Raw genomic sequence first — 25461 nt, 5'->3', positions numbered from 1 at the left:
ACTCCTGGCTCTAAGTGCCGGCCGTTCGAGGCGGGCGTCCACAGCCCCGCAGGCTAGCGGATCCACTGCTCTGTTCAGACACTCCCTGCCCTCCACTGGATGGAGAGCTGCCCTCTTCGAGGGCCCCTCGCACAAATGCCACCTTCTCCAAGAAGGGTCTGTCCTCCCTACCCTGAATCCCCACAGGCACTCTGGACACACAGGGATCCAAGTGACATGGCGTTATGGGGCCTGACGCCCCAACCCTCACCCTTATCTGTGAAATGGGCACAATTCAAGCCCCTGGAGCCAAAAGGGCCTGGAGCAAAGACAAGGGTGCCCACCCAGAGCTGAACACGGTCAACCACGAATGTCTGTGCCTCTTGGACACCTAACGAGCTAAAATGAAGGTAAGAGGTGTTGCATTTGCGGCCTCTAAAGCATGGCTTCCTGAACTTGGGGGTTCATGGGGAGTGGAGGGCCTGAGATCTTAGGACCGTGCAGGTCCTGAGCCAGGAGGTCTGGGGGCCTGGGACTCTGCCTCTCTAACTAGGTCCTTGGTGCCGCGCGGCTCCGTGGAGCTCCCGCTGTGTAGGAAGGGCCTGCAGAGAAGCCAGGGCACATCAGAGCTGGTAGAACTGAACTCGTTTCCTGCTCAGCACCTGCGGGAGCCTGATAGCAGCCAACTCGCTTCCAGGGCCTCAAGTGTTGAGAGATGCTCATTTTGTCAAGAAGCAACAGAAGCGGGCGGGTTCCAGCCGAGCCTGCCGGTGCCCACCCACACACGTGACCTTCCCCCTGCTCCGGCGCACACAGCTGGGCCACACCGTCCCCTGCAAGTAGACACGGCCGTATGACTCAGTGCCAGCAGCAGGGTTCCGGCTTGGCCCATCAACAGCGGCCTCACGATTCTCTTTCTTCTCTGTCCACCCCCTTCTCCCTCTTCCCAGCCCGCTCTCCCTGAAGATGCAGAGGACTTGGGATCTTCGGAGGACAGAGCCTCTGGCTCGCAGGAGCCGGGGTTCCTGAATGACCACAGGGGACAGCGCCACGCTGACCGGCAGTGACTGCCCAGAGAGGAACAGTCACTCGTACTGCGTTGAGCCCCTGAGCTTTGGGGACACACCTGCAGAGCATCTCACAGTAAGCACTTTGTAGACGTTATCATTTACCAGCTTAGAGGCCGAACCCCAAAAGCAGACCGGTGCAGACAGACATCACCCACCAGACCCAAGGAGAACCCTGACTTGGGTGCGGACACGGACAGCCCCCGGACAAGCCCTTCTGCCCCCTGTCCTCCCACCTGCCAGGTGGCCAGCGCTGGGACACACATGTCCATCTCACGGGGGAGAAAACTGGATCTCGGGCCCTGTGCGTACACAGACACGCACACGCAGACACGGATGTGCACACACACACACGCACACACACCCCTTCTGTGTCCCTGGACACTCTGCTGAGAGTAACAAAAAAAGGAGCAAGATAAAACTGAAGAACTTTAGAAGCCCCACTCCCCCCACTTGCCTCATTTTTAATAGTAAACATGCACTAAACGTGAGTGCTTATAAAAAGCACAGAACAATGCCTGGCACATAGCCTTTCTGTCTCAGTTTCCTTGTTGGCACATCAAGAATAAGAATAGTGCCAGCCTCTTGAAGTTATAAGGATTAATTCTTTCAGCCAAGTCACTTGCCCAGGGACATACAACTACGAGGTGGACAATCCTCAATTGCCACAAAAGCACCCTGTGTCAAGCTCTTCTGAAAGGCTGCCTCCGGCACCTGCGAAAAACATATGTGCACACGCACACACGTGCACACACACAGACACACACAGCCCAGACCCTTCCTCACATAAGAGCAACCCAAGGTATCCCCCAGTCTCAAGGCAAAGTAGAAAGACCCAGGCTTTGAGGCAGACCAGCTTGGCCTGACTCCTGTTCATCTGCTCGACTTCAGGAACAGGCTTCTACTGCTCTGTCCTAGAGACCAAGTTCACACCGTGCCTTCCCCTGAGGCTTGCTGGGAGTGGTCAACGTAACAGACACAAGTACCAGGCATGGGCCCCCCAAGTCAGGGTCCTCTCCCAGGACCCCCTGGTGCTTTGATTTTTGCCTTTCCGTTTCCAAGATGCCCTGTAAATGTTGTCCATGAGCTTGTCCCAGGTGCACATGATTCTTATTTCTTCTGCCTTATGCCTCAGGACCTTTGCACATGCCATGCTGCTGGCCTTGAACACTCCTCCTCTGCTCCACACCCTGCCTGCAGGCTCACCCCCTTTCCCCTCAGCCCCAGGCTGGGATGGCTCAGTAGAGGGGACCCACAGTGCTGAGTCAAAGCACTCCTGCTTCTTGGCTCCCTTTGGCCGGTGGTCTCAAGTTCAAATGGCTTTTTGGGACCAGGGAAGTGCCATTCACAAGGAAGCAGGACTTGTCTGAGAGGTCAGAGGAAGGTGGAGAGCCACCAGGGAGCTCCAGCAGGGTGGCCTGGGAAGGGGCAAGTGGCCTGACCTTCCCCTTCTCTGAAAGGCAAGCATCCAGATGCATCTGTGAATGGGGCGCAGACCGAACGGTTGCAAAGCCCCTCCCGTATTGATAAGTCCTCAATGTCTCAGCAAGAGGCATTTGTGTCTGTCAAGGCAATCTGCCCTTGCCCTCACTGCAGCCCTCACTCCCTGCGGGGCCCGCAGGTCACGGGGACTATGAGTCCACGGTCACTATAACCATCTCTTGAGATTTCCCACACCCTCCTGTCCCCTGTAAAGGGGCCTTTATGGAAGCCACCTGTGTTATCTGCATGGGGGGCCTGTCTATCCCCTCCAGACCAGCAGGAATACCTCAAGGGCAAGCTCCGACCCCAACTTATTTCTGGAGCCCTGGGGCCATGCCTGGCACACACAGTGTGGCTGCTCGCCAAAGGGCTGGACAAGGAAGGTCCCCTGCGGTGTCTCTCCACCTGGCATCATTACACACGGGATGAAAGTCTGAGTAAATAGCATCCTTGAGCAGAGGGGGCAGTTGGTAGATCCTATGCTATTCACTGCCCTACATATCCCCAATGTCCCGGACATAGTAGAGCCTCAATATCAATTTGTGAAAAGAAGGAATAAATGAAAACAAAACCATTAAGAGCATAACAATGTCAGCCAGGGGCCGGGCACCATCCGAAACCCCAAAGGGCCCACAGTAGGTACAATCACTACACCTATATTTTAAACAAGGAAACCGAGGCTCGGGGTTAATGACCAACCCAAGGTCACTCAGCTGACCACCTGACAAAGCGGGGATGCAAATCCAGACCCCTTCTTGCCCCAAACCCCTGTCCCCTGGGCCACCTGCTGCCAGGGCAAGGTCAGGTTGTCCACATATGACAGAGCAGTGGACACTGGTCAGTGTCCCGGGGGGAGGATGGAAGCAGGCAGCCTGGCCGGCTCAGGGGCGTGGGGGCCGGGGCAGGGAAGGAGGCCGGGGCAGGAAGAAAGGGAGGCAGCAAAGAGGCAGGTGGGAAGTACCAAAGTGGACAAGAGGGGGGCTGACATCAGGGTGTCCACTTGCCTTTATGGGGACAGACTGTCAGTCCAGGGTGGGGGCATCTCCTTCCATCCCATCTTGGAGGATGAAATGGTGGAGTCATTTCTGCATTCCCCATGCCTGGCACAGGTGGGCACCTTGTTTAATTCCTTCCTTCATTCAACAGGTGACTACCAAGCACCTAAGATGTGTCAGGCACTGTGCCAGGAACTGGGGAGCCTGTGACCGTGGTGGCCACGGTGACGGGGACCACGGGAGCGACCACGGCATAAGGATGAGCACGAGGATGACGCTCTGTGTGGAGCCCTGTTCTGAAACCTCGAAGTCAGGTGCCGGGTCCAGAGAAGGCACAATCATCACGAGGGTGTGAGGGAAGAACTCTCGGATGGGCCGCTAATGTCCCCAGTTCACAGAGAAGCTGTGCTGATGCGGGGTCTCACCTGCCGAGCCCACCCCCCGCCCAGCCCCTGCCTGTGGATGAGATCCGGCCCCGCGCTCCGCATCAGAGGAGGCCCGCCTGCCCCGTGGAAAAGGGCCTGCCCAGGCACCTCCACGCCCACCGCAGGAAGCATTTACAAACCGAAGCTGGCCTCCATGCATCTCTCCAGAGCCATGGAGCCCTCTTAATTGGAGCAGCTACCCAGCTGCCTGCGGATGAGGGCTGGCCCTGGACCGTGAGAGCGGCCCTGCATCTGTCTTGTTAGTGGCCTGGTGTCCCGAGCTGCCTGCGCAGGGTGGGGAGGGGACAGCCTGCGCCCAGGAGGCTGGACGGGGACGGCCGCCCCAGCCTGGGGGGCAGGGAGCTCTCTGCTGGGACAGGCCGTCCCCGCTCAGCCCTGGGGAAAACAAGGACCGGCTTGGCTTCTGTGGCTGCCGCCGGCGTGGGCCCCTCGGAGCCTCCGGAGCGCCCAGCTGCTGGCCGCATGGAGGCCGCGCTGGGGAAGGTGGCCTTCAAGGGATGGGCCTGGGAAGAGCACTGGGCTCAGGTCACAGACGTCCTCTTTGGGTCTCCGTGTCCCCTCTGTCACTTGGGAGTGAGAAGGGTCCTGCCGCCCGGGGTGGCTGTGAGGGCTAAAAGCAGTGACCTGGACAAGCCCTTGACCTCTGACGAAGGAGCGCCCGGTACGCAGAGAAAGCCACGCTGACCCCGGGAACCGCACAAGATGCCCATCGGTTCTGAGCTTCCTCCCCAGAGAGCTGCGACCGGCCGGAAATGACATCGCAGACGTGGAGCACACAGTAGGCCCTCAACAAATGTTAGTAGAAACCTAATCCCCTCTGCGTCCCAAACCTTCCCCAGAGCACAGTCCTCCCAGGATGGTCTGCTGCAAGAGCCGGTCAGCGTGCGAGCAGAAGGCCATCTTTGCTGACACGACAGGGCGGACATTCAGGGAGCCCTACGCCGGGCTGGCCTCAAGCTGGACTTCCCGTTCTCCTCCTGGTTGCCTGGCTGAGCCCGGGGTCTCCTCCTCTGTCACAGGGAAAGCGAACCCAACCCTCCCAACAGTCCCGTGAGGTGGGCACCGTGTGTGAGGCACACAGCCTGGCCCAAGCACACGCAAGTCCCAACGGTGGTCACCTTTCCTCCGGAGCCAGCCCCGGGCCACCCCCACATCTTTCGGCAAATCCCGCGTCACTTCCTGTAGAGGAGCCCAGCCCTCCTGCACTGCCTAGCCCACTTCTCAAAGCATGGCCACAGACCATTCACGGGAATGCACAGGGTGCTGATCAAAATGCAGATTCCTGGCCCTGCCCCACAGAACCAGGACCCGGGGAGCAGCCCTGGCATCAGCATTACAGAACCACCCAGATGGGGGTCTCAGAGCCACAGCCCGAACACGAGCAGGGCTCTGGGCTTGGCGCCCACTTCTGGGCCTGGTGGGAGGCAGGAGAGTGGACGGGTCTCCGGGGCCTAGGCAGTCTGTACGGGAGTCCACGGGGTCCCCTGAGGCAAAAGCCCACCAATAAAAGTTTCTTTCTACCAGCCCCACAGGGAGAAAATCTTGCCTGACCCAAGAGCATCGCCCTTGATACCCTTCCTGAAAAAAGCCAAGGGGGACAGTTGCTTGGGTGGACTCTCTCCTGAATCTGTCACCACCAATGTCCATCATTGTCCAGCGCTGAACACCACCAGCAAGGGGAACAGCTCCAAGGGGGGCTGCTTCATGTTCGTAATGACTCTGTCATAACTACTAGAGAAGACCCAGGTCCTTGCACCCCCTCCTCCATGTCTCAGCTGCACAACCTTGAGCCAGTCACCTAACCTTGCAGAGATCAAAAACAGAAACGCAAAACAAGAAATGGAAAAGTCCCCAGAGATCTAATCCTTCTTAACTTCTCTCCTCGGCTTCCAACTACTTCTCTTTATTTTATTTCCTACTTCTTAGCTTCTCCCATTTCGTAATTTGCTGACTGTAGGAATACTACTTGCTTGCTGTGGCCAGTTCTTCCAGGGTTGAGAGTAAACAATACAGCAGTTGTGTTGCTCTCTTTTCTCTAATAAGAAAATGTGAGGGGCGTCTGGGTGGCTCAGTCGGTGAAGTGCCTGCCTTCGGCTCAGGTCATGATCTCGGGGTTCTGTGATCGAGCCCCGCATCGGGTTCCCTGCTCAGTGTACCCACTTCTGCTTCTCCCTCTCCCCACCCCCTTGTACTCCTTCTCACTTCCTCTCTCTCAAATAAATTATTTTTAAAAAAAGAAAATACATGGGTCATTATTTTCCCAGCAAAAATTCTTCATCAGCATCGTTTTTAATTCCTCATAAGCTTCAAGTAGATGTGCCAAAATTTCTTCACCTAAATATCCTCAACAGGGACTTCAGTGGTCTCCAATTTGCGTCTGTTGCTAATAACCATTTGTGTTTTAGCCAAAAGCACACCATTTCTGGCCCTTGGGATTTTATTCTTACCACATAAAAAGACCAGGAACCAATGAAATGCCAGCCTTGGGCTGAGCACTGTGAGAAATTCAAAAATAGAGATCCTTCAACGTCCCCTTTCCTGAGGGAAGGATCTAAAGAGAACCTTCTTCCCATTACACCCCCAGATGCTAGAGATGATTGCTCCCATTTTCCTGGATGAAGAAACATGCTTCAGAGGTCAAGTGGGTCCTGTCTACTGCTGATGAACCAAATCCTTAATGTGCTTTCTGAGGTTACAGAACCTCACTGCTGGGCAACTTCCAGAACGGCAGAGTAAGGACCCCAGAAAATCTGTTCCTCCAAACAATGAGAACACTCCCAAAAGTGTCAAAATCAGCTGTTTTGAAATCTGGAAATTAACTGCAGACTTGCAATAATCCAAGAAGTGTTTATTCAAAAAAAAAAAAAAAAAAGACTAAATTTCAGTAAGAAAAGAAAGCTTTATGGTGTTTTAACTTACGCTATTCCATTCTCCCTGTCCCCAGCTCCACGGTAGCGTTAACCAACAGCCCAGCAATCATGGTAGCTGTGAAAAACAGCATCCACCAGCCACAGGAGGGGGCAGAGTACGTTTGAAGCCTCCCCCCACCCCCTGCCCCACCAAATGCCATTATTTGGTCTGTCTGGTAGCTGCCTGAAAAGTTCCATTCCCACGGCTTGTCTTTATTTGATCTGACTCAGAGCTTGCTCAGTGATAAACCATACCCCCAGGGCATTTGTTGAAAACAATCGCAGGCCATTTTTTAACATTGCAGTTGCCTGAATGGGCATTACCAGGTGGAGCTAACAAGAGGATGACCATAAAACTAGAAAGGAAGAACTGGGAAATGGGAGACTCTGAAACACTTGGATACACCCCTGGGAATCTAAAAGGCCCCACATGTTTACAGGGCTGTGTACGCTACCAGGAAACACTCAGGATGGCCCCAATCTCACTTCTGGCTGACCTTGAGACTCTGCACAAGCAGAAAGCAGAGACCACAATGGGGCTGCCAGAGCACTGTGTACCCCAAAACACACATAGCTTCCCTTGGCAAAGACTGGGAGACTTACTGGCTCAAGGCATTTAAGGAAATGTCTAACCAATGATTAGCCGACCACAAAGCGAACCAAGCAGAGACATCATGGCCACATATGATAAAGAATACAGGCTTGGGCGCCTGGGTGGCTCAGCTGGTTAAGCGACTGCCTTCGGCTCAGGTCATGATCCTGGAGTCCCGGGATCAAGTCCCGCATCGGACTCCCTGCTCAGCTGGGGGTCTGCTTCTCCCTCTGACCCTCCCCCCTCTCATGCTCTATCTCATTCTCTCTCTCAAATAAATAAATAAAAATCTTTAAAAAAAGAAAAAAGAAAAAAAAAGAATACAGCCTTCACAGAATTCATCCAAGGAAGTCACTAGGCAAAACGGACATAGGCAACAATGACAAGAACAACATTCAACCCTGAAGGGGAGGGAGAATTTCATTTCCAGAGCTGCCTATAGGACATCATTTTAAATATCTAGTTTTGAACAGAAAATTCTAAGACACACAAAGACACAGGAAAATGGCCCATCCACAGTCAGTAGAAACTCTCTGGGAGGAATCCAGAGGTTAGCAGAGACAGGACATCAGCTGTTACAAATACGTTCAAAGAATCAAAGAAACCACATCTACTGACTTATGGGCAAGTATGAGAATGATGTCTCACTAAATAGTAACAAGTGAATAAAGCAATAATAATAAAGCAGTGTTGAAGGGCTTATAACATATACAGATGTAATTTGTATGATAATAATAGTGCAGAAGAGAGAGGGAGCAGAGCTATATGGCATTCTGCACAGCACTGGAATTAAGTTGGTATCAATCCAAACTACACTTTTTAAAGTTAAGATGTTAATTATAATCCCCAGGGCAACTAGTAAGAAAATAATTCAAAAAAACATGTAATAGTAAAAGAAACAACAAAGGAATCAAAATTGTATACTAGAAAATACCTATTTAAAAACAAAATGCAAGAATGGAGGAATCAAGGCGCCAAAAAAAAAAAAAAAAAAAAAAAAGACATACAGAACACAAACAGCAAAATGGCAGACCTAAATCCTACCTTACTGGTAATTGAATATAAACAGACGACCTACTACTATCCAACAGGCAGAAATTGGCAGAATGCACAAAAACATGATCCAGCTACACGCTGTCTATAAAAGACACACTTCGGATTCAAAAACACACCAGGTTTAAAGCAAAAAGATGAACGGAAAAGGAATATCAGGCAAACCACCCAAAAGAGCTTGAGGGGCTATACTGCTATCAGACAGAACACTCTAAGACAAAAATTTTTACTAGAGCCCAAGAAGGAGATTTTAAAATGGTCAAAGTTTCAATCTATCAGCAAGGCATCAGGATTATAACGCACCTAAGGGCAGAGCCCCAAAATACGTGAACCCGAACTTCACCGCTGTAATGACTGGTTAGATTTTTCCCGTCACTTCCTTCAGCCCCACCCTGCGAGTCCTGCCTGTCCCCTCGGCCATTCAGGACATCCCGGGAAGAGCCCATAACTCCCCCAGCCCTTTCAGTCATTCAAACCTCAGCAAAGTCCAAGCGTCCTCTCAAACTCGGTTTGAATCTTGTCTCCTCCTCTACCCCCAGGGCAGAATGGAGCCGGCTGTGAACTGGGACAGGGAGGGATGTGAGGGACCCCGGGCTGGCTGGGGCACCTCCTGCCCCTTCCCCCACAGGCCTGCCTTGTATGAGATCAGGGACAGACCGCAGCAAGGAGCAGTCCTCTCCCCACCGCCCCATGCTCTGTCTTTGCTAATTCTGCCCTGCAGTGCCCAAGGGCGGACGCTGCTGTGGACACGTGCCTGGGGTCTCAGGTGGCTTTCAGTGGCCCCTGCCAGGGTGAGAAGGAAGGGCCCCCACAGCAACCCCCTCTGGCCCCTGGGGTCCCCCTGGCCCCAGGCAGCAGCCACTCTCCCTCCTCAGGGCCAGCTGGGTCCAAGACAGCCTCGTGCTCCCTTGGACAGGGACCCCCGGCAGTAATTCCTGTGCTGGACACCAGGACCCCCCTCTCGGCCTGGGCATTCACCACCAGGTTAACGGTGCCAAATGTAAGCAGCACCACTCACATGGAGCTCTGTGGTTCATGGAGCCAGTCCAGGTGTGATGTGAATTAAATAAACGGCAGGGGCACAGACAGGATGCTAGCTGAGCCACCTCAGGAAAGTTCTTTCATCTCTCTGAGCTCTGCTTTCCCCACACACGAAATACTGGCTGCCGACGTTCACTGAGTGCTTACTCTCTGCCAAGTGATGCCAGGTGGATACGCCCGTACCTGCCCTCACAGTCCCCTCAGCGGTCGCTGGCGTGGTCCCACTTTGCAGAAGGGGAAGTGGAGGCTCAGAGAAGGTGAAGGGCCCAGGCAGTCCGACCACACGCACCTCATCATTTTGCACGTGTGTCTGGCACGGTGCCCGGTGCGTCATAGGGGACCAACAAATCTAGTGCTCACTCTTCCCTGCCCACAAGTGCCAGTGGACCCCGAGGCCCACACGGTGAATAAATGCCCAGCGCCAAGCAAGTGGGTGAAGGAAGACAACAAATCACAAGACCGTCTGTCCTGCGCCAGCCGGGGGCTCCTTCCGCACCGCTCTGGGGGTCTGGAATCTAGGCCAAGTCACATGGCTTGTTTTAGCCAAAGGGACTGTAGCAGATGGGAGGAATAAAAGCCTGGAAAGCACTTCTGCTTCAGGGCTTGCCCTCCTCTGACTGCCTTCCAGGCCCAGCCTCCGTGCAACGAGACCCCAGCCCTACGGGAGTGAGACCCCATGGAGCAGAGAGTGCCAGCCCAGCTGAGGCCCCAAACCAGCCAGCCCCCAGTGTGGCTGGCTGCCGCCGCACACACCAGCAGGACTGCCCAGCGGGGCCCTGGACATCACCTCCCTGAGGTCAGCATCCGCACCTGTAAGAGGACCCCGGCTCCGCCCCATCAGCACACAGATGCCATCGGGAGAGGCCAGGCCTGTGCCAGGGCCGAGCCACTGTCCCGTGTCTTGCCTGGTCGCTACCCTCCACTGAGCCTGCTAACAACACATACCTCCAACTGCCCGATCATCCCCCCTCCCCCGGGCTTCCAGGCAAGACTCAGATCACGGGGCCTCCTATGCTCGGGGCTCCTTCCAGCCCCCAAAGAGTCAGTAACATGAGTGCCCACGGGCACCGCATCAGCTGTGCGCAGGTTGTGGGGGACCTCAATGATAGTGTGGTCATCTTGGCCGCCAAGCATCCCTATTTGGGGATGGCAGCGGTCAAGCTGATGACTGGAACCCTAGTCTGTCACCTGACCCACCTCCTTAACTATCCTCAGCCCACCGCAAAAAATGCCCCCAGCTCCTGCCACGCTGCACTGTTCTGTTCACAGAACAAGCCACGTTGCCAATGGTCACCGGGACGATGGATGCGCTAGTCCCACAGCCCGGGACACCACACACCCTTTTCCCTGAGACAGCCATTGACTTGTCCCCCGGGCTCCTGTAGCCCCTGTGCCAGCCAGCGTTGCAGCCCTTTGCCCGGAGGTCTGTGGGTAGGATTGAGGGGCCCCAAGAACTTGGATGGGGAAATAAAACCTCCACCCGCCTCCTCCTCAGCCCCCTCCGGCCGACACTGAGCTGCTCCTTCTATCATGCACGCGAACAACAAGAAACAAGATGTATCTCCATGCCGTGTTTGCGGCCGGGGGCACCGTGACACATGGTGGATGCAGATGTTACCTGCCGCGCATGGCCGTCCCCGGGCCCACCAGCGGTGCTTGTGACTGAACGCATCGGTCAGGAAGCACACGTACCACTGGGTCGCCCGTTTGTAAAAATGACTTTCCTCCCTGGGTCCAGTTTCACTGGTTTCTTGGAGAGGATTTAATGAGAGCGGGGAATCACCCTGCCCAGGGCCCGGCACCACGTAGGGGCTCCGTCCCTCCCGCTGGGTCAGGGTACCCTGTGACCCGCAGGTCTGCGGGTGGCAGTGGACGATGTCTGGGCCGCCCTGCAGAACAGTCCCATCCGTGCCCTGCGGCTGCCCGCTGGCTACCCTGGACGCACGGACCCTCAGGGAACCTCCCTCTCCAGCCTGCCCTCCTGAAGACCAGCCCGGCTTTGCCCGCCCCCTCAGCACGCAGGGCCCAGCGCAGGCGCGGACCACAGAGCGCAGCTCATTCCTGGAGGGACGCCGGGCCTGGCTCTGGCATCCTCAGTCCTCCCCGGCCCCCGTAAAAAGGGCAACATGCCATGTCGTGTATTAACTGGGGTCTCTCCACACCTGTCCCTGCAAAACTTCTACGTGCCCGGAGCACGGACGATTCTCAACACGCCTGCCCCAAGACAGGACAGCCAGCCACGAACGAGTTCAGGGGGAAATTAGGGCCCTTTTGAGAGAAACTCCGTTCTCTTGGCAGCAAAACCCTCCCCCTGAGAACATTTTAGAATGGGGGTGGGGGCGTTGGGGGTGAGCACCGCTGTGCTGACCCACTGCCCCTCCTTGTTCCTGGGGGACAGAGAGATGGATTTGCCTTCAAATGAGGAGCCTGGCCAGGGGGCCCTGCTGCCAAGTGGGTGGGTGGGAGGTATGCAGCCCCAAGCTGGATCCCAGGATGGAGGGACATTGCAAGGATGGGGTACTGGGGTGAGAGCAAAGAAGATTCCAGAACCTGGATCCAGAAGCCCAGCGGTGGTTTGGTTTCCAAATTTGTTGTGCAATGGCGATGCCAACCCCGCTTTCTAATCACTCTCTCCACTGTGAAATCACCAAGGAGGACAGCTCCCAGGCTTCCTTCCCTGCCATACCACTCCCCCAAAGGAAAAAATACGTCCCTCCAAACGCCACCCCCATGCAGGCAAAGGGCTCCGCCTGGCTGGCTCCAGGCCCTGGGTGAGTGTTTAATCCATCCAGGACACCAGGACGAATCTCTGATTGGCAGGGGAGCAGGTGTGGGGATAGACAGCCCAAGTACCTGACTTGTGCCCTGGGGTCAGAAAGGGGACAACTGATCTCCATCCCCCTGCTCAAACACACCCAAGGACCACCCCCTTCCCCAGGCCTGCCAAAGAGGCCCAGACCCCTGGGTCTGATCGTCGAGACCTTTCCCCACCGGCCCTAAACCCAGCGAGGCCCCCGTGCACTCTGCCGTGCCCATGCCCCTGGCCCCATCCTCCTGCCTCCCACGTGTGCTGTGAACCAACCAGCCAAGGCCACAGGTTTTCTCATCTGTCACATGGGGATTCTAATGCCCCCTCGTTCTACCCGGTCACTGACCACAAAGCGGCGACTTCAGGTGGCACCAGGTTCAGCAGCTTAAAATCCAAAATGCCAGCCAAGCCAGATCAGCTCCCTGTACCCCTCCCACAGCAGTTTCCACCCTGTGCCGTGCTGTCCCACACCTCTGTGTCTCCGAGCCATTCCCTTTCCGTAAGGCTCTCCCTTACAGGAAGCCTTCCTGCTGTTCCAATGGGAAGCACTCTGGAGAAGGTGGGGAAGAAGCGTCCCTTCTCTCCCTCATTCATATCTTTGCTAAAAACACACTGTGTGCAGGTGCCGTGGGAGCTCAGGGAGCTCTGAGCAAACAGATGAGGGCTGGTCAGTGGGGAGCCAGCGCCCCCCCATCGGAAGCCAGGTTCGAGGCCACCCTGCTCAGTCCCTAGACTGTGGACTGTGAGAAGGACGGGATATGGAGGCGAGGCTGGGAGCCGGCGGAGGTGTCCCTCGCCCAGACCCCCAGACCATCCAGAGAGGGCTCCCTGGAGGAGACAGCAAACCTCATCTCCCATCAGGACTTGGCTGCAGCTAGACAAAGTCTCGGATGCAGGGGCCCACAGTTTCTGAGGCAGGCCCCGGGAAGGCCAGGGCGGGGAACAGGGGCGCTCATGGGGGCTCCCCGACACCTGCCCTGGACTCCTCTGGTAGCTATTACTGACGTAAAGGTAATCCAGCTTTAACGCTCTTATTCCGTAGGGTCAGGTCCATGCAAAGCCTTCTGCAGATAAGGAAATTTCAGGACTGAGATGTAGGCCCCAGTGTGGCCCTTGTCACCCTGTCTGAGACGGGGAAGGACTGACCCGCGTCCCCAGCTCGCAGGTGTCACAGCCGATGCTCCAGCCCAGGCAGCCGGAGGGCTGACCCGAGCCCAGGACCGGGTGCAACCCAGCATCCCAGCAGCTGGTGCCGGGAGCCCCGTCTCAGGACTGAGCTCCCCGTCCAGCACGGCTCCCTCTCTTGCTATTCTGTTATTTGATTCCATTCTATTATTCTATTTCATTTTTTAATATTCTGGCTGTGACCCACTAACTCGATTTCATGACCCACTAATGGATCATAGCCCACGGTTTAGACAATATTCCTGGGCAGGGATTTTCAGCCAGAGGCGCATCGGGGTGGGCCTGGGAGTGAGCGGGCTTGGACCGTGCACATGGGTCCTGAGGCTTCTACTTGACATTCTTCTAAGGTGGGCGCCACTGCCCTCGATGCAGGGCTGAGGAAAGCAAGCTCGGGAGGCCTGCTCGGTGGCCCCCGTGGCACAGGGGTTTGCAGCCACACCCACCTGAGTCCACACCGGGCCAAAGGCTGGCATCAGGCCCAAACAGAGGACGCTTCCCTCCCTGTGCCGTGCACACTTCTATCACCTCGGAATTAAGAAAGGGAACCATGGACCACTGCCCCCTCAGCAAGGACTGCCACCAGAGCATCCCTGGAGAGTGCCCGTAAGGTCCTGGGCACTGAGGCTGGGTGGAAGACTCACGCTGTGTGACTCTGGGGACCTCACGCACCCTCTCTGGGCCCCAGGGGTACCACCTACAAGAAGAGGTTGGATTCTTTCACCTTCCGAAGGCTGGGGCTCACCCAGCTCAAGGATTCAGTTCAAGAGGGCAGAGGTGCCTGCTCCCAGCATGCAAAGGGCAGGGGCCTTCAAGGTCCATGCTGGGAGGCTGGGAGGCGGCTAAGCCAAGCAGGGGAAGAGCTGGGACCCTCCCCAGCCCTGGGCTTCCCTGCAGCTAATCAAGGCCTGAGCCACCTCCTGGCTCAGGGTGTGGGAAGCTCCACCAGAGAAGACGTTCTGGAAACAGGGAGCGCGATGTGAGGCCCCGAGCAGGTGCTTGGTAGAAGCCCCTTCCCTGCCTCCTTGCCATCCCCCACATTCCCAGCACCTGGGACCGCCGCCACCAGCCCAGCACACGTGTGTCTCAGGGTCAGCTTCACCAGAAGTTCCCTCACATCACCTGGTGCCAATTAGCCAGGCTTCTTGAGCACCTGCCCACTGAAGTCCTCCAGAGGTAGACAGGAGTGTTCCATCATCACTGCCCAGAGCTCCCCCCCCACCTGCTCCCACCTTCTCCCCAGCCTCCACCCCCAAGGCAGCCAGAGGGGTCCCCTGAACCTCAGACCTGTCCCTGCGGAGACCCCTGGAGACTCCCTTAACACTCCCCCTCCTCCCACTCCTCAGGTTGGAACCATCCCCAGGGTTCGAGGCCTGGGTCTAGGGAACAGGGGAGCCCTGGGGGCAGCACCTATCTGGAAAAGCCGAGAGCTGGCTGCTCCCGCCCCTGACACCGCTGCGTGGGGCATCCGCATCCCACTGGGACGCCGCACCACAGCACACGGGCCTCCATGCTCCCCTGCCGGCCCTGCACCAGCCCCTGCAGATGCACGGCGCTGGCTCAGTGTGCAAAGCCCAAGACCAACAATAACGGACGTTTTGCCAAATTCATCAGTTCCTGAATCTCTTCCCGTCTCCTGTGGAGAAGACAGGGGAACGAGGGCAGATGATAGGTCCGCGGCTTCTGAACTTCTGTTAATAAGAACCACAGGGATTCTAGTACCAGGTCAACGTGGAAGGAGGTCTCTAGGGGCCAGCCACAGGGCTCTATCTTGACCTGAGCAATACTCTTCATTAATGGCCCGGATTAGGATCCGGAAGAAGCCTCCCACAGAACAGTGAGGGACAGCCCACCAGTAAATGTCGGTGTCCTCAAGGATGGTACCGTGTCTGCCTCAAGGCGGGTCCTACACGAGAATAACAGGTATTCCGGGGACATGTGCTAACTGATGGGCTGAACGACCGAATGAATGAATGGTATTGTGCATGCCCATTCTGGCCATCTTTCCAGCCTTTTAAAATCTCAAACAAGATAAGATCAATCATGATAAACACAAATTCTTAGAAATGGGGGTAAGTTTATAGCTGAACACTAACTGGTACGTCTTAGTTCATACGGTAAGCTGATGTGGTCGCCCCCAAAGGGATGACCGCCTGGATCTCTAACGCCTCTAACAGGGGACGCCGGCTAGTGGTCCAACCCTGGTCAGCAGCCCCAGCACATCCACACACCGCAGCCTCGCCCACTCTCCCTGCAAGCGTGAGGTTCAAAGGTACAAGGAGAGGTGCTCGGGCTGTGAGCACCGCACAGCAGAATGGCCCAGGAACGGTGCCCGGGAAGGATGCGGGAGGAGCTGTGGGGTGGGTCCAGGCCTCCCCACACCATTGGCCTCTGACAAGTTGTGGGAGGCTTAAGGAAGAAGCTGATCTGGGTCCTTATCTGCATTCACACATTTAACACCCATTTAATGAGCACATTTAGACTCTTGAAAAGGAGAAAATGAACACCAAACACAATAAATAAGTGCACTATACGGTAGGATCGAGAGTGCTAAGGGCACATGCCATGATTTTCTGCAGCGACCCCGCCCCCCCCATGGCTAAGGGACAGCCATGCAAAGGCCCTGAGACAGGAGCATGCCGGGCCTGTAGGACAGCAGAGGGACAGGGTGACTGGGCCGCTGGTGAGGGGGAGGAGGCAACAACATCCTAGGGACCGATCAGCAGGGCCTGTACGCCACTGGAAGGACACTGGCTTTTATTCTGAGAGTGACAGGGAGCCTCCAGAGGAAGCTTCCAGAGCTTCCCAAAATCACCTGCCCCGACTTTCACTTGGAAGGAAACGCACAGGTCCCCAGTGTCTGCCTCTGCCCGTCCCCTCAGCAGAATATACACCGGTGCAGCCGCCACGGGGAACAGGCTGTCCCCCAACACGTCAAACACAGAGCTTCCCCACGGGCCAGCGCTCCTTCTCCTAGGGACACACCCAAAGGGGCTGGAAAGAGGGCGCCAGCAAATACTCGTGTACGTATGTTCGCCGAGCGACAGGTGCAACAGCCCCTGTGTCCATCAACAGGGGCGCGTAAGCAAAGCGCGGTCCGTCTCGGTGGGACATTGCTCAGCCCTAGACAGGAATGAAGGTCTGAGACGGGCCAAGGCGTGCAGGGACCTCGGAAACATGACACTGAGTGAGAGGAGCCAGAAACAAAAAGCCACATGGTGTCTGACTCCATTTATATGAAATGTCCAGAATCCCTAGGGACAGAGAGCAGATGATGGGTGGCAGCCAGGTCTGGAGGGAGGGGAGCGGGGCGTGTTTATGGATGCAGGGTCTCCGCTGAGAGTGATGAAACCCGAACGAGACAGGCGGTGGCTGCGCGACACGGAACGCGCGAAAGCCTGCTGGATTGCGCACTTTAAAGTTGTTCATTTTAGGATATGCATTTGACCTCGGGGTGGGGGGCTACCCCAGCAATCCACACTCAAGACAGTGGTGGCCGCAGTGCCACCCCTCACATGGGGCTCTTGCCTCCCACCCCCCGACCCAGGGGGCGGCTACTAGCTCAGCACACAAATTCGGGAGCTGACCGTCGCCAACCGCTGACCGCAAACCCTGGCTGGCACCAGCCCGGCCCCGAGGAGCAAGCCGGGTTCATCATCTTCCCAGCCTGCAGACCGGGAAGGACCTGGGTCTGCGTGCAAGGAGCCCACCGCCTGCCTACGGTGCCCTTGGAGGGGCTCTGATCGCGGGGCCGGCCGCGACACGTACGCAAGGGCACACAGGACTGCCTGCCACTCCAGCTTGGGGGCTGGCCTGAGGGGGTCACTGTCCTTCCAGATTTCAGTCTCCACCTCCCATGTCCCCTGTGGCAGGAGGTCACGACTAAGAAGGGGAGAGAAGCCACTGGAAGCCAAAGGAATTATGTCCATTGATTTTCATAATCCCCTTCTGTGAATGTCCTCCCCAAAATAACAAGATGAGCTAATATTTGCCCTCCAAGAAGTGTTCTCTGCCCTCCCCAACTCCGCAGCCCCCCTCCCACACCTTCAGCCTGCACTGGGGCTACACAGCTCATGTCCACTGAAGATGGGTGCGCTCCCCTGAAATTATCCTTTCTCACTCCAACTCAGTTGGAGGAAAATGGCAAGATTTTCAAGTAGACATGATCTGGAAAGTTGGCCCTGGTAGAGTGTCAGAAGTGTGTGTTTAATTATGCAGACGCTGAAGCCTGGGGCATGGGAGGCGGCTCGGTGAGCTTGGGCCCTTTGATTTGGGGGTTGGCAGCAAGGGTGGATTTTACAGAAACAAAGAGTCACCAGGGTGGGCCACAGTCACTCCCAAATGTGTCCCACGTGCATCCCATCCCTCACTGGGCTCCTGCTGCAGGCTCTTCATCCCACCCCAGGGCAGCCCCAGCCTGGTAGGTGGCCTTTCCATAGCCAGGCCCATGCCTGATGCTCCTACACTATTCCGGCAGGGGCACTCCCCTGCTCAAGTGCCTTCCATGGCTCCCCAGCAGCTGCAAGACAAATGGGGTCTGGTTCTAGGGCTTCCAATCCCAGCCCTACCACCTCTTAGTTGTATAACTCTGGGGAAATTACTTAACCTCTCGCCTCATTCATTCATTAAGAGAATACTTACTGAGCACCTAACATGCTCTAAGGTCTGAGCATAGAGCCGAGAACAATGTAGCACCACCTAATAAGTGGTAACAACACTCCCCCACCAGAATGGAGATTCCATGGGAACTGAGTGGGAATTCTATGTTCTCTAAGGAAAGAGGTAGGGGTAGGAGTGGTAGCCAGAAAAGGGTCCTCTTTTCTCATCTCCCGAAAGGCAGTGAGAGAGCAAGCCAGGGAGATACCTGGGGGAAGAGCGTTCCAGGCAGAGGGAATACAGCATGTGCAAAGGTCCTGTGGTAGGAGCAGCCTACCCACGTAAGTTAAGCTCAAATGGGGCCTTGTGTCCATGGGAAGAACCTGGCTCCAAACTCCTGACTGGCTTCTCATTTCACCCAGAATAAGAACCAAAGGAGTGAATCTGTTTGATTTTCAATGTATCGTTCCGGTCACTGTCTGAATAGACTGTAGGGGCCAAAGTGGGGCATCTTAACACCAGTAAGCCAGAGTTCATGCACATCACCACACAACTCTATGGGACACTAGTAACTTCCCCACCCAGCCAAGCCTGCATCACATCTCACCATGAACACTTAACAGCCTGGCACACACAGCAGTTTAATAAGCATTAATGATTATTGACAGAGCACTCAAATGCCCGAGGGCAGGCCCGCAGGGGCAGGGGCTGACTTAGGACCAAGGAAGGGGCTGAGCAGAGCTGGCTGCTGTGGCTGTTCGTCCTCTTCCCTGCCCGTCCTCCTTCCTGTCCTCTGCACTGAGGGCGGAGGGCCCCGAGGAGGGACTATGGCGTGCCCCCACATTAGGGTCCTTTTCATCGGACTATGAGCAGGAAGCGACTGGCTTTGAGCTGAGATGGAACGTTTGCAACTGCACCAGAGTGAATTTTAAGAACCAGAAATCCCTGGGAAATGAGACGTTTTGCCCAAAATGTGGGTGAGGGTCTCTGCCCCGTGACTGGTGGGAGGACCAAAGCAGCTGCCCATCATCCCTCAGTGAGTTCAACCTGGAGATTCACTGAGATTCCACCAAGCCCCCCGTCCCCTCAGCCCCTAGTCCCTCACAGGTGATTCTGATGAGCCTGTGTGGGCGGCCATCAGCGCCCCACCCAGCCCTAAGAACCCTTGTTCCCATTAACATCGAAAGCTCAAGAATATCTGGATGAATGCCGAAACGAGACTGCTGGGCCATAGGTCACTAGAAACACGTTTTAAGTTCCACTTTGCTTCTTCCTAGCCACAAGACCAAAGCTGAATGACCCGCCCTGAGCCGTTCCCCAAATGTGCAAGGAGGGCTGGAGCCCGAGGGGGGCGTGGAGGCACCATGGTTTCGGGCGCTCTGCAGTCCCAGCTGGGCCCCCATTAGCACTGCCGATGCCCCCCACGGCCAGAGACACAGGCATCTGGTCCACCTCTAGGAACAGGAGCCCCTCTACACCCTCAACCCGTGGTCCTGGTGGGGACTGCCAACCACAGCCCCATCCAGCCCCTCGCCCGGGTCTTTCCCAGGCATTGTGCACAAGGACGCTGGCTCTTTGCTCTAGATTCATTTGATGGGGCCAATGCTCTGGCCTGAGCCCAGGAGGGAGCCCGCCTGTCCACCGTGTCCTCCCGCTCTAGCCCTCTCCAACCTCTGATCACATCAGTTGAGGCCCAGACCCCCAAGGACCTGACATCCAATCTACTCCCAAACTTCCCCATCTTATGAACCCCCTGCAGCACCAGTCTGAGGCTCAAATGCCCTTGCTCTCAAACCCCCCAGTAACTGGGTAACATCATCCCCAGTTGGCAAAGATGAAATGAGAAAGTGACAGGCACAGGCTCGTGGGGTGCAAGTGGAAAGCACCCACCACGGCGGCTCCACAAGGCCCCGGGCCCTCCCAGCAGGCTGAGGCCAAAGCCCAGAATCGGCCACATGGGGACGCTTACGACCCGAGCAAACGGGGGGCGTGGCGAGCTGCCCATGTGCACATGGGGGCTGCCCAAATTGGGGGACCCACCCCCCCAGCTCCTTGGCTGTCCCAAGGGCTCAGCGCTCAATCCCGATTGGCTGCCCCCTCCGTGGCCACCCCCCAGCACCCCTCCCTGTACAGCGTGGGGGCTTCCTCTGATACTCGGAAGCAGGGCAGGATTCTCGTGCTGGGAGCTGGAGGTTGATTAAATGGTTATTTGTTTTGCCTTCCAAGTGGGAGGGGGGAATATGGACCCTAAAGAGCATTCAGGAGAAAAGTGCTACGTGATGATTAGTTAATATTTTATGGGCCCATAAATATACCAAATGCCGTGCAGCCAAACACTGTCAGCCCCTGCTGCCGGGAGCCCAGCTAGCAGGTGGCACACTCGGGTCACTCCTCATGTCCAGGTTCCTCGCTGGCAGCAGCTGAGGGTCCCTCTGAGCCACAGGCCCAGGCAGGGGCTCCTGGCCCCAACTCCTCTTCACCTTCTCTCCCAGTTGGAATTCAGCGTCTGGGGACCTGGGGATGACGATGCTGCCCACGGCCTGATAAGTCTGCTGCCGTGCCCTGTGGGTCACTGAGGGCCTCCTTCCGCCCCAGTCACACTCAATCTCTGCTCCAACAGCTCTCCAATGTTGACGCGACGCGGCCCAGCGCCTGGCACATCCCAGCTGCCCAGTGTCCACAGTGTGAAGGGACCCACAATAGTCACAAAAGCCACCAGCCCTGTGGGCCTCTGATTCCATCCTGGGTTTTCAAGGGACAGAGAACACTCTTTTGAAAAGCATTTTATTTTAAGAGATCACAAATATATGGCCAAGAATGGAAATTGTTATGAACATATTTTACACACATTTGGCTTTATCTTAATAAAAAGAACACCTGAAATGGTCTATTTCTTTGTGCCATATTTGCTTTGGATTGAATCCAGGTCCCCCACCCAGAGCTTCTGCCTACTCTAGCCACCCACCGCCCCCCCAGACAGGTAAAACTCTTCCCAATTTCAGGACTCATCACTCCAACGGCCCACATTCAGAACACCCACCAGAGACCCCCCCACTTCCTCTTCTCTCCAGACATTTCTGGGGTGTCACTATATTTAAACACTTGTTTAACAGATATTCAAAACTCAAATCAGACGACACAAGGGGAAGTGCTTTCAAAACCCATAAATCGCTCTACAAACACGAGGCGGTATTATCAGCTCAAGAAAAATCTGTCTTCCACGCCCTCCGGAGGCCCCCAGGCTCACTCCTCCCCAGACCAGCTCAACTCAGCCCTCGGGCAGCACCCTCCCAAGAACTTCTGCTCCACACTGCATTCAGGTCCCCAAACTCCAGAGCCTCAGAGCAGAAGGGGTCAGTTCTAATCCCGATGTTCCTTTCACCCCGGGGTGGGGGGGGGAGTGGAGGCCCCACAGCAAGTCAGTGCCCAGGCCAGGACGCTGAGCCTAAAGCCTTGTCCACTCAATTCCCTCAAGAACAGAGCTTTCCTGTTTAATACTCTTGGGGAGGAAAAGGATGAGTCTTTTTTTAAGAAAAAGAAAACTCTAAATAAGACCAAGCATAACCTAAGAATAACTGAGATTTATCACAGTTTTCTGCTTACACAGCCAGGGAAGACGCTGGGGAGTATTTCTAACGTTTACTGTAAAACACAAGCCCCAGGCCCCTTGGGTGCTGTGTCCCACCACCCCAGCCCCCTTCACCTGGGGACAGCTCTGGTCAGTGAGGGTGAGCTTCGGAACGGGAAGCCGGTCTCAGAGCACGCGCTCACGCAGCCAGACCCCGCCAGGCATCCCGTGGATCCTACCCAATGGGCAGGCAGCCGACAGGTACTCTCCAGCACTCAGGGCCAAGTGCTGTCTGACCCCCCCCACCCAGCCCCCAGCCCCACTTTGGGGCCTCCCCCCCAGGCTCTTCCCTCAGCTAAGGTGGCAACAGTGGAGGTGTGGGCTGGACACACACCTGGACTCTCCTTGGTCCCAGCTGAGCTAACACATCCTCCAAGAGTCTTTCATTTTGGTCCCTATGTGGTTCCCTCACATTGCACCTTGTTCAAATCTTTCCAAGCACCTGGAGATACTGGAAGATCTGGGAAGATAAGCATTAAATACAGAATCCCTTGTTTAATCATGGCCCCTACTGGGGAAGGCAGGCATCTTGTTTTCCATTCTATCCTGGGGCCTCGTACAGCACCAAGCACAGATTTACGGAGCATCCATGGCATCTGTTGCAAAAAGATGGGTGGCTGGGTGGCTGGGTGGCTGGATGGGTGGATGGGTGGGTGGATGGGTGGGTGGAAAAATGGGTGGATGTATAGGAATAGTGAGAGGATGGATGGATGGATGGATGGATGGATGGATGGATGGATGGATGCCCAGGTGAATAAATGGTCCAAATGGACAAATGGATAGGTGTGTGGGTGGATGGATGACGGACGGATGGATGGCTAGATGGATGGTTAGGGGAATAGATGGTCTAAATGGACAAATGGATGGATGGGTGGTTGGGGGACAGATGGGTGGGCGGATGAACGCGCGGGAGGATGGCTGGTTGGAAACGGACAGGTCGGTGGGTGGATGGGTGGACACACGGGCAGATGGCAGGGCTGGAAATAAAAGTCTGGCCTGTCAGGATCCGAGTTCCCTGCCTTCTCAGCCCTCCCCCCCACTCCCCTTCTCTCAGACATGGCTCAGCTATAGGCTGACAGTGACAAGTGATGGGGGCTGCAGACCAGGTGGCCTCTGGTCATCAGGAAGTCTGACAGTCCATCTCACAGAGAACTGGGTCCCTCCTTCTCTTCCCCGAGGCTCGCTCAGCTCCCTCCATGTCCAGGAGAGGAGAGGGGAGGCAGGACTCTGCCACCGCTTGTAATCACGAGGAGCAAACAAAACACTCCTTCCCCGGCTCGTTCCCAAAATAGCCTCTCTCGCCACCCAGACACGCTGGCTGGCTGGCTCTCCCTCATTCAGACCTGACTAGGCAGATTTTCTAGAGCCCTGAGCTGGGGGTAGGGAGGGAGGGTGGGAGAGGCTGAGACTTCCACGGGGTCCGGAGCAAGAATGACCAGGGCCGCGCCACCAGGCAGGGCAGCGGGGAGCGGAGCGGGGCCGAGCCCCGTGCCGGGGTCTTGGTGATCCTCAACATCCCAGATCCACCCTGCAGGGAAGGTGTTGCCGTCCCCATTTCACATATGGGTAAACCAAGGCCCAGAGAGGGGGAGTGACTGCTTCAGGCCACATAAGCAGCTCTTCCCACAACCCCAGGCCTCCTCATCCTGCGCTCTGCCAACCCGAGTCAGGGGGAGAAAGCACATCCGGAGCGGTCAGGGAGGCTTCCTCGGGGAGAAGGCAGGGCTCAAGAGAGCCTTCCTGCCTACAGCCAACGAGAGCCACTGGAGCCCCGCGAGCCTCCGCTTCTTCACCCGCACACAGGGAACAAGGGCCCTGGAAGGGAGGGCGAGGGGCTGGCATAAAGAGGAGAGGTCCCTCTAATGGATGCTAAGCCATAAAACTTGGGGGACACTCAGGAGACACTGTGCCCTCTGTGCCACCCTTCTCATGGGCACAGCCAGGGAGGTTGGGATGAGCCAGGATGGGGGCAGGCTGAGTCCCCCGGTGCCAGGGAGCCAGACCGGAGCAGAGAGGAGCACAGGAAGAAGGCAAGGCCCAGTGACCTGAGCGGGGAACCCGAGGTGGCTCAGCCCAGGATGCCACTGTTCTGCCTCCGCTGCCCACGCCTCCCGCCACCCGGAGGCCCAGATACCACAGCACGTGGCCCCCTGCGGGCCTTGGCCCCACTCTTCCCTCTGCCCCTCAGGCCCTGCCCATTCTCCCGGGTGCCCTCCCCTCTCCCCCAGCCCCTCAGGCGGGAGCCCACTCAGATGACCACTCCTCCAGGACACGGCCCACAACCCCTCACCATCGCCCTGCAAACAACTGACTGCTTTCTCTTTTAGGCCAAATTTTGGCCGGGCTCAAGCTCACACAATGCTCCGTCTTCTGCCACAGATACTTGCTAAACGACCGCGGTCATCTTCCAGACCAGTCGCCAGCCAGCCTTGGCCTCCGGGCCAGGACGGGTACAAGCTCCCATCACCTGTCACCCGACACAGGCCACACCCTCCTCACGGCCTCCCTTCCCCAGCCCCCAAGGGCCAGACCACACCGTGTCCTGACACCCCCCCCCCGGGTGCAGCCCCCCCGCCGGCACAGCCCCCCCCCCCCCAGTGCAGTCTGTGTTCCTAGCCGTGTCTTCCCACAGACCCTGGCCCCCGGGGCCCTTCCACACCCACCACCAGCCCCCCAACGCCACAGCATGCTCTGTCCTCCACCTGCCTCCTGCATGGTCCTCCCGGCTAAGTCCTGCCTGTCCCCTGGGGCTCGGCTCCCACCTGGCGGCCCCCAGGATGCCTGTCTTGTCTCCCCAGGGGGGCCGGACCACAGAGAGGTGGGAAGGCAGGTGTTGGCTTGAGCCAGGACTGAACTCAGGCGTCCTGGGGCCCCTAACTGGCTGTGTGACCTTGGGCAAGTCGCTGGACCTCTCGGAGTCTCACCTCTCGGGGTCTGACAGGAAATGAGAAGCCACCAAAAGACTGCAGAACGGAGAGAATTCCACTGGAGAGCGGGGAGCGCGGAAGCTGCCGCCTCACTGGGGCAGTGGGGGAGGCAGGCCAGGGTCCGGTCAGTTGGCCAGAGCGGGAGCCACAGGGGCCCCAGGGCAGCTGCCAGGGATGCCACAGGAAGGGGGGGGTGCGGCGGGCATTCCCTGATCATCTGCCCACTGAACGGGACAGGAGCGAGCTGCTTCGGTGAACACCTTTGTGTTTTGTCCTCCTACCCGGGCTGCGTGAGCGCACTGTCGGTTCAAACTGCTGCTCAGAGGTATTCGGTCTGTTTACTTTTAAGTGGCCCCGGGTGAGTGACACCTTTACAAAGGTGCTACTCTTAGCAATGAAACTGGGCCTCCACCTGTCTGGAATATTACGGTATTGATTAAACAGGAGGATCTCTACGAAGCACTTAGACCACCAAATCACAGGCAGCAAATACTCGGTAATAACAGCTCGTAAGGAAGACCGGAGCTGTATGCCCCAACTCAGTCATAGAAAGCACAAAGATGTCGGTAAAACCCACATACTGGATATATTCTTCATTCAGTCAACACGCATTTACTGACTGTCAAAAATACACGCTGCCTTGTCATCAAGGAGGTTACTCAACACACGAAACCACCACTCCCACACAGGCTGTTTTGAGAACTTTGACATGTCTGTGACTGTTGCCATATTCCAGGTGGGAAACTGAGGCACAG

General features: G+C 56.5%; 1 protein-coding gene and 1 long non-coding RNA gene across 2 annotated transcripts in view; one reads left to right on the top strand and one right to left on the bottom strand.

Moving 5' to 3' along the window:
• The window catches only part of KCNK9 (potassium two pore domain channel subfamily K member 9), an 83552-nt gene that overhangs the window by 22596 nt on the left and 35495 nt on the right, over window positions 1–25461 (bottom strand). The gene's annotated exons all lie outside the window — the stretch shown is intronic.
• Window positions 7–3794, top strand: LOC144381700 (uncharacterized). The gene is made up of 3 exons (XR_013447461.1): window positions 7–389; window positions 946–1122; window positions 3675–3794. It is a non-coding gene; the product is annotated as an uncharacterized LOC144381700 (long non-coding RNA).

This window comes from Halichoerus grypus, chromosome 5 (assembly GCF_964656455.1).
Source record: "Halichoerus grypus chromosome 5, mHalGry1.hap1.1, whole genome shotgun sequence".
Taxonomy (NCBI): Eukaryota; Metazoa; Chordata; class Mammalia; order Carnivora; family Phocidae; genus Halichoerus; species Halichoerus grypus.
The sequence above is the reverse complement of the archived record's forward strand: the minus strand, read 5'-3'. Positions and strand labels throughout refer to the sequence as shown.